The following is a 15,432-nucleotide window of genomic DNA, read 5'->3' as shown; positions in this document are numbered from 1 at the left end:
ATATCATTATTATTATCTATATATAATATAAAATTGAAGATTAAAATTTAATTATAATTTTTTAAGATACCTCACGTTAGAATTAAAAAAAAAAATGACCAACTTTAGGTTTCAAATAAAAAAAAAAAACTTTAGGATTAAGAAAAAAAGAGAGAGACTCCTGGTAGGACTCTCTTTTCTCTCCTTAAAACCCGAGCAATTACTATCTCAAAACCCTAAACTCAACTTCACTTTAAGATTAAAAAAATTAGAAGGAGAGAGACTCATGTAAAAAAAAAAATTAAAAAAAAAAACGTAGGTTTTGTCTTTTTTATTTGCTTTCATATGTACCTGAAATTTTCATTCTATCTTATTGTTTTATTATGTTTAGAATTGATTTTCTTCTAAGTATTTGGGTTAATCTCTATATTTTGATAGTGTTTTTATGGGTTTGGTTTTTGGGTTGAAATTCTAATAATTATTTTATATTGTATATGGCAGATGAAGCATCTTTATTTTTTGGAGAAAAATCAAAGCTGCAACCTATGTCTTCTAGCCCAAGGTGTGGTAAATTTTTATTTGGGTTCATGTGATTTTTTGTTTTTTTATTAAAGCTTTGATTTTTGGTTGATTAATTATTTGTTTGGATTAATTTCAATTAATTATTTGTTTGGATTCAACGTAAAAGATAATGGAATTAGGTGTTATAAATTTGATAATGTTCCATATTTTGAATTGTTTATATTGTTAAGGCTCCTGGTAGGACTCTCTCTTCTCTCCTTAAAACCCTAGCAATTACCATCTCAAAACCCAAAACTTAACTTCACTTTAAAATTAAAAAAATAAGAAGGAGAGAGACTCACATAAAAAAAAAAATAAAAAAAAGGTGGTTTTGTCTTTTTTATTTGCTTTTATATGTGCTTGAAATTTTCATTCTATCTTATTGTTTTGTTTTGTTTAGAATTTATTTTCTTCTAAGTATTTGGGTTAATCTCTAAATTTTGATAGTGTTTTTGTGGGTTTGGTTTTTGGGTTGAAATTTCTAATAATTATTTATATTGTATATGGCAGATGAAGCATTTCTATTTTTTGGAGAAAAATCAAAACTGCAACCTATGTCTTTCAACCCAAGGTGTGGTAAATTTTTATTTGGTATATTATATATGAAAATTTTGAATTTGAAGGGTTTTGTTTGGTTTTGAAGCAGAATTTGGGGATTCTATAAAATTTGGAAGTTTTATGTTTTGGGGTTTTTGGTATTTGCGTCTTAGTAGGTTGATCTTAATTCTTTACCTTATATGTTTTTGCTTTATTGAGAATTTTTATTTGGGTTCATGTGATTTTTTGTTTTCTTAACTAAAGCTTTGATTTTTGGTTGATTAATTATTTGTTTGGATTAATTTCAATTAATTATTTGTTTGGATTCAACGTAAAAAATAATGGAATTATGTGTTATAAATTTGATAATGTACCATGTTTTGAATTATTTATATTGTTATTACTACGACTAAATAAGATTTGTTTTATCTTTGTAGCTTATATAAGTTTTGAGTGTGTGTATATATATAACTTTTGGGAATTTTGCTTTATTAATTTAAGAATTGTAAATTACTTTGTAGGTTTCAGTAACTATGTACCTGCAGTGAGACATTGACAATATAAGCATATATATATATATATATGGTTTAACATTTTATAAAAATCTTTCTTACAATCCAATAACATTCTACGTTAGACAACACTTCTAAACTATAGAAAAGCATAGAAGTTAAATATTTATTCCGATTGTATTTTATTTAATTATGACAGATCTTTTTTTTTTTTTAAACGCTAACTAGCAAAATGTCTATAATATGCATATTATTAACCTAATTTTCTATTTCTAAATTTCTTAGATTTTATTATATCTATCTTTTTTTCTTTTAAATTCTTGGTGGGAAAATCAGTCTCTCACTAATTCTTTTACCTTAACGTGATGTTGGTTAATTGTCCTTTTATTTAACTATCACGTGCATCGCACGGGTTAGCGACTAGTTTACAATAAATCCAAACAAAGAATCATGAACATAGGAAATCTAAGGTGATAGTTATCACAAATAGAAAAATTGCAAATTTACATATATTGAGATTAGAAAGTTAATTACATGTATAATGAAGTGATATATTCAAACTTGAAGGAAAAAGTCTACATCAATCAATCTCAATCAAATTGTCTTAACTTCTTTGCTTCAGCTTCCTTCATAATACTGGAAAAATAGAGAGTAATGTCATTAGTCATTTCTATAATATTGTTTTTTATATATCTTCAACTAAAAGCAAATGTGTTTCAAAAAAAAAGAAAAAGAAAAAGAAAATGTAATTTCACTTGAAATTTTAAACACGTTACTCTTTCCCAGATGTCAATATCTATTAGTTAGTTGCTCACCATATATTGTTTTTTCCCCCTTTTTTGAATTTTTTATTTTATTTTTTATCTCACTATTGCTAACCTTCAATTTCAATTTCAAAGTAGCATGATAACTATAAAATTGAGAATAATATTATATTCATTGAATAGTTACAAATTTTTGGAACACAAATGACTGAAGTTACACACAACTTTTCTTTATTCTTGGTTCATGAAAACTTACCTTGGCAATGGACAAAGAATAATCAGCTATTGAACACAAGGGTATTGCCAATGTGAGAAACTGATATTGGCTTTATAATTTTTCAAGTAGTAACCCACGGAGGCCTTAGAGGAGGGATAAAGAACATAGAGAAACCCAAAAGTTGAAGAAGATTAAGAGATTGAGGAAGTATATTAGAAAGGGGAAAAGTAAAAAAAATGGAAAATGGGATATATAACTCAATGAGTCATGTGTTTATTGTGCTAACACATATGGAGTTTTTTTTTTTTTTTTTTTTAGGAGGAAAACTATATCAGCCGTGTATGCCTGTTATCACTCAAAAAAAAAAAAAAAAAAAAAAATCCGTGTATGCTTGTATGGTATTGTAACTTAAATATTGGTAGACAATTAATTGACCACTTACCAATTTTTATTTCACTATCCAATTGATTTACACATTGTCTTTTTGACTTCTTTGAGTATCCATACAATTGTCTATTTGAATATCTCTTCTATATTTTGCCATAAATATATACTAATAGTAATAGGTCATAATGAGGAATTAAAATTATTTTTTTAAGAATAATTGATTTAATTAATTATGCTATTATATAACCGGCCCATGATTTGTCTATTCAAATCACTCTTCTATATTTTGCCATAAATATATATATTTCTACTAATAGTGTTTTAATTATGGTATTAGACTTTCATCATACCATTAAATAACTTTATATTAAAAAAAAACTATAAACAAATTGAAATGTGCCACAGAGCATTATTAGTCCATGTCACCCTAGCTTTATTGAGGATTTTGTTATATGTCAATGTTTTGTACTTGAGTAAAGGGACACGTGTCATTATAGTGTGCATCTACATGTGGGAAGGAAGAAGAGAGTTTATAAGTGGCTGGGTTTCATCTACACGCGAAGAGAAAAAAGAGAGTTTGTGGGTAAAAATAGGCTTTAATCTAGCCGTTGATCTACACATGGTGGGGAGGGTCAGACCATTAGGCTTTGATATGCCTTTAAGCTTTGATATACATGTGTGTGGCGAGGGTCAAACCCTTTAGCCTTTGATCTACACGTGGGTGGGGAGTTCAAACCTGGGTCATAAGGTTTAAGCTTGGGCCTTTTGTAAATTTGATCTATTTTTAAAAGAGAGTGATTTTATTTTGGAGAATTATATTTGGTCTAATTGTCAAGCTCAACCAATAATGGATATAGTAGTAAAAATAATTTACCCTAATCTATTAGGTAACATTTAAAAAATTTAACGAAAAAAGGTTAAAAAGACTAAATACAAGCTTAGAGCACCACATAACAGGCATTGTTTTTAAACCCGAACCGAACCGTCTAGTTTGACCAGGCTAATTGGGATGATGCTCATGTGGGAAATGACATGGCTAAGATGTGGTACTTTGCTGATGTGGGAAATGTCATGGCTAAAATGTGGTACTTTGCTCATGTGGGAAATGACATGGCTTGGACACATGTCATTTCTATGTGCGTCATAGTAACTCATGGGCTTGCCATGTGGCTTGATTTCATTTGTTGATTGTCTACTGTTGACACATCATCAAATGGAAATTAACTGGATCACAAATATTTAGTTGTTACAGAAATCTATATTAAAAATATACAATATTTAGAGAAACAAATTTGAATATATGGCGTCCGTTTTATGAGTTTTACATCTTTTCGACGTCGAACAGTATGAGAGCAAGTTAATTTGGCATTAAAAACATGCATGCAGATGAATTGAATGTTACCATATCATGAACTCGAGCATTTATTTGGTGAGGAATAAATTTTTTTTTTACAAAGAGTTTAATAACAATTTTTGTTTTATTCCGAAACATCCCAGCTACAGTAACAGAACACATACTATCTACAATAGCACTCTAGATCATAGTAGCTTTTAGTAAAAGCCTGAACTCAAACAACTTTAAAAATAACTATCCAACATTCCACAATTTCATTTAAATAAAGAAAAAGTGAACATGATAGATTGCAGTAAATGAAATTCTATTTAATATAGAACTCCTATAACCTATTTGCAAATAGTATTTCCTTATTCTGCATTAGTTACAATAGCTTGGGAGACATTTTATTATTGTTTGGTGGTACACGCAGGAGGATTCTGCTTGCCTGAAATGGCAGGCTTGACATTAACACAAGTGGAAGTAGCAGATAATCCAGCACCTTTGTATACGAGATCAATGTCGGCAACCACCACTTGTTGGCATGGTACACCGTTACTGCAAATAAGCTTCACAGCTTCCTTTGTTGAAGAAGTGGCTCTAATGTTCTTGAAGCTAACATTGCTGATCTTAACTTTCGAGGGAGATTGAAAGCGAAACAAACAAACAAAAACCCACCCAAGAATTTGATATTAGTATGTGTATTGTTTTTCTTTTTTTAACTTTTAACATCAAAATGAGTGTATATATTTGTGATGTTTATAATAACCTTGTTTGAGCATTGACTATTTGGGCAATAGCCTTGATCAATGAGGATAGGATTGGCAACATTGTTCTTGATAATATTCTCGAAATGAATATCAAAAGCAATTCCAGGAAGGGAAGAAGGCCATGTTTTGATTCTAACATCATTCGTTGTACTGCTAAGGGTGCCACCAATTACTCTAATTCCTGAAACTAGTTGTTCATTTTGGTACCTTCCAAGACTTCCAATGCTGATACCAAGGCCAGGTCCACAAGTTACTTGGTTAACAGTAACATCTTGGGTTCCATCACCAATGGAGATGCAATCGTCACCTGTTCCAATATTGGCATTGGTGATGGTGATGCTAGATGAACGTCCGATGTGGATTCCATCGGTGTTAGGGCTATTTTCGGGTGCAGTTATGGTAACATGTTGAATTTGCAAGCTCTTGCATCCGGTAAACGTTTATGTGGAAAAATTTGCTGTCCTTCGATTGAATGTCACGGACTATTGAATTTGTGGCAAAATCGAACCTTATATTCTGTTCATGTTTACAAGTTAGATAAATCAAAACACCAAATATGACTGCCATAATTTCATTTAAATATTCTCCTAAAAATATTTTCATTTAAATATATTATAGAAAAATGCTAACGCTTCTTTGAGTTACTATATTAAAAAAAATTGCAATTATATATCAATGAATGTTGTTGGTACTACTTCAACAATATTATATAAAAAATTCTTTCTAGACCAAACAATTTGTCACAATTTGATGTTATATGTAAGTATGATTGGTGAGCCATCACTTTCACCTTTAACCACCACTTTCTCTCCATTACACACAGTTGCACAAGTTAGGGTCATGGCACAAAAGTTGTGTCCATATTCTGTATATGGACTTTCTCATATATAAATTTTGAATTTTCTTTTTTGGCGAGTTTGACACCTCACTATATAAAGCTTACGTCAAATTATAATAATATGATGAATATCCTTAAAATCATTAGATGAATAAGTGCTTGAATTAGTATTTCGTGATGGTTAAAGTTCTTAAAGTTGTAGTGCATGTATATATCTACATAAAAATAATGGAAATTTAAATGCTAATTATTAAGATTGAAATCTTATGGTAGGAAGTATTTTGTACTTGTACTCTTGGTTACAATTATTTTTTTGTCATGCTGTTGTCCTTTGCCATAAAAAACTCCACCACCTGACACAGTGAGACTGCCAATACGTTGAAAAGAATCCCAAAAGTCTTTACCCTTGAAGGAGGCAACGTCTGATGGGGCCTCTAGGGTGCCCTGAAGGTTAAACTCAATAGCACCTTTGCATGGATCTAACAAAGTCACTACACCTAGTTTGTGTGTCCCTGTTGAAATCACAACTTTAGTTCCTGCTACTGCGCACGCAGCTGTCCAAGCTTTCGTCAAAGCCTAATAAGCACATTATGAAAAATCAAAATTAGTATATTGCAATCATTTTTCATGTTAATGTTTTATCATTTGATCAAGACATCGAATATTTTTTAGTGTAAGCAGAGGTTGAACCCGAGTTCTTTTATTTGACAGTAAAAGACTTTACTGGTTAAGTTATCTAGAACCCACTTTCCATGTTTATTAGGTATAGTTAATTGAGCTACACATATTTATACCTGGGTGATATCGACATTAGGCTGTCCCCCATATGATTTAAAGTCAAAGACTTGCACAGCACTAGTGGATGCCTGCCAACAACAATAGCAAGGAAATTGTTACAATGCTCAAATTCTCTCCCATTTTATTGTTCTTTATTTCTTTGCTATTAACAATTTGTTGTATGGTATAACAGTTTTCCTATTTGGTTTGAAGCTATTTATACTGCAGTATTTGAGCTCATCACCATTAAAGCCATCTAACTGATATTAAGTAATTTTATGCATGGTTGCGAAGAACTCTCCTATTTACCCTTCAACTTCTATACTATTATTAGCTTTCATGCTTCCTCCTTCACTAATTAATTAATAGTTTATCGTTATAATCAAACCATTGATGACTAGTTAAGATTTAATCAATTTCAGTGACCATGGAAGGATAAATTTTTAACAACTTTATGATTGAATTATGCTAATAACTCCAAAGGATTATAACATGTCTCTTTTTTGGTCCATTATTCTATAAGATAAAATTATTACTACTATATATCACCCTAACTTCTTAGCCTTAAATGGCAAGCTCTTAGCTACCTGAAATCTATTCATTTTCTCCTTGATGCAAATTGAATACTTGCCGTTAGAGAGGGAGGAAAAAGTCTAGGAAAATAACCACCTCCGAAAACTGTCCAAATTTAGTATAAGCAGCATGCCCGTCTACAGTGTAAAATAGGAAATAAAGAAAATACTATATAGGAGAAGCTAAACTTATCTTTTCAATTATTATATTTATCATTATTACTATAATTAGTTTACAGATCTTTGTTAATTATTATATACTAAGCGGTAACCTGTGCAATGCACGAGAAAGTTAGACATAATCCTCTTTGTCAAAATAAAAAATTCGATAATTATGATAACCAACAAACATTTACTATAATCGTAATGCCAAGAATATTGTAGTTTTGTCACCTTTTGAGTATTTTTAAAGAAAATATTTATGGTTTAAATTCTCTCTTCTCTATTGTGACTATCGAATTATAAACAAAAGAAATTAACAAATACTTTCAATGGTCTTTCTTAGAATTTAGAAGTTTGAAATTGGAAACGTTTTTTGGTTCTTAAAGTCGAGAAAAAAGGCCCTGTTTGGTTTTTTTTTTTCGTCACTCATCACTCCTCACTCATCACTCATCACTTAAAATACCCCAATTTCTATTACCCACCCATTTGGTACACTTCACTCAACTTGTCATCACTCAAATTTTTCAACATTTTTTGGGCCTATACCTATACCTTGGTCAGAGCAAAGCTGCTGCGGAAAGTTTCATCCCATCTTTTTCTCTTTTCTCATTTCCACTTCCCCCTNTGGAGAACGAAGCCCAAAATTCCAATATTTAGTAAATAAAAGATAATGGTGCTTTAACAAGAGAGAAATCAAATTGCCAATAACAAAAATGCTGAAAATGTTTAGAAACACAACAAGTCCAAAACTTCGACCCACAGTCAGTGAGAAGAGAAAATTGAGAGAGGTTGTGAGGAAGAGAAAGGAGGTTTCCCTATACCATATTTCCACGCCCAAGTTTCAGAATTGTGAGAATGTTATCTAGCTGAATGGGCTTTTGCTCTAAAGTTTCAGCTCTATTGGTAGAACGTAGTTCGCTGGTTTTGGAGCTAAAGTGAGAGTTTTATATTGAGTTTCGGGTGCTACTAATGACTGGCTTTTGGTCAATAGAAAAGGCTACCCCAAGGTGCTAAGCAAGTAGTAATCTTCAGGTTTACTTTTTTTTGGATAAAAGGAATGATTACTTTTATCATCATTAAGGGAAATTCTTGACTAAACCCTCATTGGCTCCCCCTTTTTAGTTGTTTCAAACCATTGGGATGCTCACCTAAGTGAGGGCTAGCAGTTGGAGCTAGCCAATGGGAGCCAATTATGTTTAAAGGCAAAAATGGGTTCAAACAGAAATTTTGGGCTGCAGTCGGCCAGAGCATGAAAGCTCTTTTGAGGTGGAAATTTTAGGTACAAGACTTCCTCCATGAGCCTAAGGTGCTACTAGTGTCCCTTGCCCACTTGGTAGCACGCATGGGCTCACTCATGTAAAAGGTCCGAAAGAAACCCGATCCATACCCTCCAAACCACACTTTCTCAATTTCTCCCATATGTCACATGGGCTTGGGTCAATATAATATGATATGATACATGAATTGAGCCCATAATGAGGTCGGGCTCGATTGAGTCCAGCTTGTAGAAAATGTGTCATGAAAATGGGTATCAACAAATTTTTTGGGTTTGTGTTCTTGTGTGTTCTTGATAAAGAGGTTGTGTTCTTATGTTCTCTTGATAAAGAGGAACTCAAATATGAATTAATCTATTTTTATTTTTTAATTTTTTTTTTCTTTTGTATGCTGACATGGATGTTTAAATAAAAATTTTAAAATATTATTTTAATAGCCTCGTCAGCATTTATTGTGCCAACAGTGCACTCCATCTACCACGTAAACAATTTTCGTTAGTGTGGTAATGGTAGGGATAAAAACGAGATTGTTTTTTTATTTTAGGGATTAAATATGGTAAAATTAAAAAGTAAGGATCAAAATGGGAATAGGGTCAAAATGTAGGGACCAAAATGGTATTTTCATTTTTTTTCCCTCTTACTATTAATAGGAACCTCAACTTTTCTCCTTGGGAGAACTAGATAATATAATTGAATGGCTAGCTCGAGATATCTTAGGGCAAAAGGCAATAATGATAGAGGGGCATATTCTATTATTTAGATTTTTATTAATATTATTAACTTTATATATATATATATATAATTTTTTTTTAATCTATTTTTCTTGTTTTTGAGATGCAAAATTATTAATTAAGTTTTTATATTCAAATTCCTCTAGCATCTCTTTTTCAATTGATAATTTAGGTAATCTACTTTATCTTTCTTATAACATATTCATATAAGATTTTATGAATTTTAACTTTATAATTATTTCCCTTGTTATCTTCCAACTCATTTCTATTAATATTTTATTTTATTTATCATTATCAGATTTTCACCTAAATTTTCTATTATATATTGGTTATTGCTACTAACAAATTTATAAAGAGATCTTTTTTTTTTTTTTCAACTAATTCTTCTAATATTTTTTTTCTTTTTAAGTTTTTTATATTCATATACATATTTTATAGCAAACATTTGTATGACATATAAAAGAAACACTATCTATAGTCTATACTATAAAATTATAATATAATTAGAATGAAATAATATTTAAAGTGTAGAATAATAAAACTTGATTAATAAAAAGATACTATTGGAACTTTTTTTTTTTTTTGGTGTTAAATATGTTTGTAATATTAATTAAAAACAACCAATTTAATACAAAAACAAAAAAAAAAAACAAAAAACAAAACAAAAAAAACAAAAAACAAAAAACAAAAAAACAAAAAAAAAAAAAAAAAAACAAAAAACAAAAACAAAAAACTTGGCTTTATCAAAAGCAAGCAAACTTTCTATCACAGGCATTGAGTCATTCAAAATAAGGAGGTCAATTCTTTGTACAACTCTCATTTCAACTAGATTGTCAATACATCTAGTTTTCCTATAAGCATGTGACATCGTGCAATTAAAGAAGATCCTCGTCAAGTTTTTGCAATCAAATAACCTTAGGGCACTAGCATTTGGGGGTGTAAAAACCCTCCAATTGCTATTTTAGCCAAACTTATAAAAACATGCTCTAGCCAGGTTGCTATATCTAAAAAAATTTGCAACCCCGCTACAGTACTTAGGTACATTTGCAACTCATTGTAGTTGGTTGCAAACTTGATTTAAATTATTTTATTACTCTCCGGACCCCCTTCTCTTTCCCTTGACTCTATTCTCTCTCTCTCTCTCTCTCTCTCTCTCTCTCTCTCTCTCTCTCTCTCTCTCTCTTCTCTCTATTTTGTTCTCCCTCCTTTCTCTATCTTGGTCCATTTTTCTCAAATCAGCGTGGAGGGTGTGGAGTAGTGGGGATCGGCATGGAGAGTGTGGGTTTGTGGAGATCAGCTTGGAGAGTGTGATGGTGCTAATGGTGGGTGGGTTTAATGGGTCATGATGGTGGTGAAGGTGCCGATTGTGGTGATTTCTGTGATGGGTGGGTTTGTTGTGAATGAGTGTTTTGGTGATGGAGTTGCCGATGGTGGGTGGGTTTGATCGGCCTTTGGGTGGGCATGGGTTTGGTGGTTTCTTGTGATACTCGGCGGTGGTTGATCGTGGTTTAGGAATAATTTTGCATCTCAAAAACAAGAAAAATAGATTAAAAAAAAATTATATATATATATATATAAAGTTAATAATATTAATAAAAATCTAAATAATAGAATATGCCCCTCTATCATTATTGCCTTTTGCCCTAAGATATCTCGAGCTAGCCATTCAATTATATTATCTAGTTCTCCCAAGGAGAAAAGTTGAGGTTCCTATTAATAGTAAGAGGGAAAAAAAATGAAAATACCATTTTGGTCCCTACATTTTGACCCTATTCCCATTTTGATCCTTACTTTTTAATTTTACCATATTTAATCCCTAAAATAAAAAAACAATCTCGTTTTTATCCCTACCATTACCACACTAACGAAAATTGTTTACGTGGTAGATGGAGTGCACTGTTGGCACAATAAATGCTGACGAGGCTATTAAAATAATATTTTAAAATTTTTATTTAAACATCCATGTCAGCATACAAAAGAAAAAAAAAATTAAAAACTAAAAATAGATTAATTCATATTTGAGTTCCTCTTTATCAAGAGAACATAAGAACACAACCTCTTTATCAAGAACACACAAGAACACAAACCCAAAAAATTTGTTGATACCCATTTTCATGACACATTTTCTACAAGCTGGACTCAATCGAGCCCGACCTCATTATGGGCTCAATTCATGTATCATATCATATTATATTGACCCAAGCCCATGTGACATATGGGAGAAATTGAGAAAGTGTGGTTTGGAGGGTATGGATCGGGTTTCTTTCGGACCTTTTACATGAGTGAGCCCATGCGTGCTACCAAGTGGGCAAGGGACACTAGTAGCACCTTAGGCTCATGGAGGAAGTCTTGTACCTAAAATTTCCACCTCAAAAGAGCTTTCATGCTCTGGCCGACTGCAGCCCAAAATTTCTGTTTGAACCCATTTTTGCCTTTAAACATAATTGGCTCCCATTGGCTAGCTCCAACTGCTAGCCCTCACTTAGGTGAGCATCCCAATGGTTTGAAACAACTAAAAAGGGGGAGCCAATGAGGGTTTAGTCAAGAATTTCCCTTAATGATGATAAAAGTAATCATTCCTTTTATCCAAAAAAAAGTAAACCTGAAGATTACTACTTGCTTAGCACCTTGGGGTAGCCTTTTCTATTGACCAAAAGCCAGTCATTAGTAGCACCCGAAACTCAATATAAAACTCTCACTTTAGCTCCAAAACCAGCGAACTACGTTCTACCAATAGAGCTGAAACTTTAGAGCAAAAGCCCATTCAGCTAGATAACATTCTCACAATTCTGAAACTTGGGCGTGGAAATATGGTATAGGGAAACCTCCTTTCTCTTCCTCACAACCTCTCTCAATTTTCTCTTCTCACTGACTGTGGGTCGAAGTTTTGGACTTGTTGTGTTTCTAAACATTTTCAGCATTTTTGTTATTGGCAATTTAATTTCTCTCTTGTTAAAGCACCATTATCTTTTATTTACTAAATATTGGAATTTTGGGCTTCGTTCTCCACAAATAAACACTTCTAAAGAACCCAAGAGGAGATTTGGGCTAATCTTGCATTTTTAGCCCTTGTCGCAAAACGTTCTGGACATTTTTGGCAACTCTGCTAGGGAGTCAAGCAGCTGAAAGAAAAGAAATGGTGCCTCTAAATATGCAACTAGCAAAGAGATGGTGTTTCTCACCTCAACTTGTCGTTCCCAAGAGAAACAGTATGATGCTTTACTGTGCAAGAAGAGCATTGTGAAGTTGAGCATTGTGTCTATCCTTAGCTCATTGAGCCACTAGAGATTCTCCCAAATGTGAGACAAAATCGCTCCAACCTCTGGAAGCCATCCAAGAAGTGAAGGATATTCAAGATGGAGGCAGAATCAACTTTCTTATTTAAGCACAAAAATTTCTTATATTCTCTTTTAGCTATTATACTTATGGATGAATCATCCTATATCTCTTCTTTACATTATATTTGTGAAATTTTTTGTTGTAGCTAGAAAATACAAAAATGGTGAGCTGCAAGTCTAACCGCGAAGGGAATGACAGCTCCGGCCAATAATCAACAAAGCAAAACTCTAAACATCAATTTCAACCCAAGAACCCCCAACGACTATGCTAAAAGCTCATTGTCAACATCTCCTCAGCATATGTCTCCTTTATTGTTGCTGAGGTTAGCGCTGAGCATATAGGGGCTATCGCGGGTGATTGACTTGTTTTGGGATGAGTATAGTTGACAATATGTGCAACTGAATATTTTTTGCATCACCGCTAAATAAAGTCTGTGCCAAATTTCTAAAGGCCATAGCTAAGCCCACCGCAAGTCGCTAGATATTCCACACACCAAGTCTTCAAGTAGTGACATTTCATAAACCAAGTCTTGAAGTCATACAAGCGATAGATTATTGTCAAAGCATGCTTAAGCTGAGACTCTCAAGCTTTCTCTTTGCTAATTACATCTTTTTTATATGTTGCTTAAACCATTTCAATCCTTCAAGTTTTTAATCAAAATATTTTCTATAAGTCATTTGTGTTAATGCTTAGACATGACTATCGTTTACTAATATAAATGATAATTACACTAGGGGACAAAATGGAAACCTTCTCAGAGCATCCGACAAAGAAGGAAAGTCAGACTCAATTCCCTCCCACCAAAGTTGTGACACGCTCATGCACTCTAAGCCATGACAGGCTCACACATCCAAAATCATGGTCGATTTGAGCATGCCAAGCCATGGCATATTCATATATCTTAATTCGTGACTAGTACATGCATTCCAAGCCATGCCAAAGCCTTAATCATTCTTGAATTCAAGATTATGCTTAAAGAGGGAAGCGTCAATGTCGCCATCCTCAAGAAAATTGCTCTTGGCATGCACCTTTGAAGAATGCTTCGCTACAGCTTGCTCTAAACATTGATGTCAAACAGCCAAAAATCACTCGCTAGTTGTTGAAAATCCATTTCAAATATTTTCAAGTGGAATCTTAGTATAATGTGGAAGCTTGGAATAAGCATCATATAGGCTAAAGATAGAAATTGTTGTGCTAAGGATGCAACAACCCTATACCAATGTCTCAAATGCTTAGCCCATCATTGTCCCCAAGTTAGAAGCCAAGTAAGCAAAATATGGAGCTGCTATCTCTGGTCCCATGTATCTTTGACAAAGACGCAAATCAAAATGTGGGAGAAAAACTGTTGTGCTAGGAATGAAATAACCCTACATTGACATCTCCGATGCTTAGACTATCATCATACCAAAATTAGAAGCCAAGTTAGTGAAGTATGGAGTCGCTGTCTGTGGCATAACATATCCTCGACAAAGAGGAATCATGTTCTGCCTTCTATATAGCAAAGGGGATAACCCCAATTTTCAAGAATTATCTTTGAGTAATATGGAGAATACTAAGGGATGAAGAAATCCCACTAACAACTCTTGGCGATGGGATATCATTGGTTTGACACGACCAAATTTGCTAAAAGTCACTGCACCTCTACGCGCACTACAACCTCATACACATACACCTTATAAGCCTTCAACACGTGAGCGCCCCATAGCCTTTTATACCTGGGGGCTTGATCTCATCAAACCTATCCATCCACCCTTAAATTTGCAAATTCAGGTTTTTGCCACCACTAAGTAATTCACTAAGTGGGTGGAAGTAATTCCACTTAAGAAAAGCAATGGGAATAGTTGTAGCCAAACTCATCAAGAAGCATATCATTTGTTGCATTGACATCTCGCTCATAAACGACAACAATACATCTTGCTTATACCAATTTTCGAAGGCAAGCCCTATGAAACATTAGGAAGCTGACGAACTATCATATTATCCAAGCATGGTAGGACCCCTACATGAAAAAGTGCAATGCCTTCAATAAGGTAGGGAAAGCCAATGCTTTCTCCTAATTAAAAAACCTTGCAAAGTAGCAAGAAAGCCAACAAATTACTCTTATGCCAAAACCTTTATGTGCGAGGGTGAAAATTCTCTCAATAAGGTAGGGAAAGCCAATCACATACTTTCTCAATGGTAAGCCCTTCAAATGGTTAGGAAGTTAGACAAACTTTTCATTATGGCGATACCCCTACTTGCGAAGGCACAACTAGCCCTCAATAAGGTAGGAAAGCCAATACGTCCTCAAAGGTAAGCCTTACTGAATGATTAGGAAGTTGACAAGATGTCATATTATTCATACATGGCAAGACCCCTACTTGAGTGGGTGCAATGCCCTTAACAAGGTAGGGAAAGCCAAAATTTTCTTATAGTTCAAGCGTGATGATTCACTACATGAAAAGACATAAACATCCCTCAAGAATATGGGAAAGTCGCCACAACTAATCACTACCTCATTGCCATATGGTAATTCGTTGTACGCAAGGATAAAACTCCTCAAGAAAATAGCAAACTTGTCATTCTGTAAGTTGCTATAGGCAAGAGCGTGATATCTTCACAAAATAACAGCAATACAAGTTTTATACATGCTTTATTCAAGCCACTGCCAGTGAAAACGCAATCAGCCTCTAGGAAATG

The 15,432-nt window shown here is 33.1% G+C and overlaps 1 pseudogene; it reads right to left on the bottom strand.

Moving 5' to 3' along the window:
- Nucleotides 1-4,690: 4,690 nt before the first annotated feature.
- On the bottom strand, nucleotides 4,691-6,931 carry LOC136062288 (exopolygalacturonase-like; annotated as a pseudogene).
- Nucleotides 6,932-15,432: the final 8,501 nt, after the last annotated feature.

The sequence above is a fragment of the Quercus suber genome, unplaced genomic scaffold, assembly GCF_002906115.3.
Source record: "Quercus suber isolate HL8 unplaced genomic scaffold, Cork oak 2.0 scaffold_399, whole genome shotgun sequence".
Taxonomy (NCBI): Eukaryota; Viridiplantae; Streptophyta; class Magnoliopsida; order Fagales; family Fagaceae; genus Quercus; species Quercus suber.
The sequence above is the reverse complement of the archived record's forward strand: the minus strand, read 5'-3'. Positions and strand labels throughout refer to the sequence as shown.